Below are 890 nucleotides of genomic sequence, written 5' to 3'. Positions count from 1 at the left end.
AAATTAATTTTAAAATTTAAATTTTTAAATTTTTTATTCACCGGATAATGCTATTTTTTACATATATATAGAATAAATTAATTTTAAGAATTTAAACTTTTTAAATTTTTGTTTATTGGATATTTTTGAAAATCTTTATTTTTCAACTTTTTGGTAAAAATATTATTTTTTTAGTTTCAAAATTTAAAAATAAAAAGTTTTCATTTTTTGTCTTCCTAATATTGTTGGACTATATTTTATTTTTTAATTTTCAGTAAAAAATTTGATTTTTAAATTTAAAAATTCATAAAAATGAAAAATTTTATCTTTTCAAATCCTAAATTATTTACAAGAACATTTTTTTATTTTTTTAACCACCGGATAAGGCTATTTTTTCACAAATACAGAATAAATTAATTTTAAGAATTTAAAATTTTTAAATTTTTGTTTATTGGATATTTTTGAAAATCTTTATTTTTCATCTTTTTAGTAAAAATATTATTTTTTAGTTTCAAAATTTAAAAATAAAAAGTTTTCATCTTTTTTGTTTCTTAATATTGCTAGACTTTATTTTATTTTTTATTTTCAATAAAAAAATTTATTTTTTAAATTTAAAAATTCTTAAAAATGAAAAATTTTGTCTTTTCAAATCCTAAATTTATTTTCTAGAATATTTTTTTATTTTTTTATTCACAGGATAATGCTATTTTTTCGCCAATATAGAATAAATTAATTTTAAAATTTAAACTTTTTAAATTTTTTGTTCACCGATAATGCTATTTTTTTACATATATATAGAATAAATTAATTTTAAGAATTTAAACTTTTTAAATTTTTGTTTATTGGATATTTTTGAAAATCTTTATTTTTCAACTTTTTGGTAAAAATATTATTTTTTTAGTTTCAAAATT

This window comes from Arachis hypogaea, unplaced genomic scaffold (genome assembly GCF_003086295.3).
Source record: "Arachis hypogaea cultivar Tifrunner unplaced genomic scaffold, arahy.Tifrunner.gnm2.J5K5 arahy.Tifrunner.gnm2.scaffold_26, whole genome shotgun sequence".
Lineage (NCBI taxonomy): Eukaryota > Viridiplantae > Streptophyta > Magnoliopsida > Fabales > Fabaceae > Arachis > Arachis hypogaea.
Note: the sequence above shows the minus strand (reverse complement) of the source record.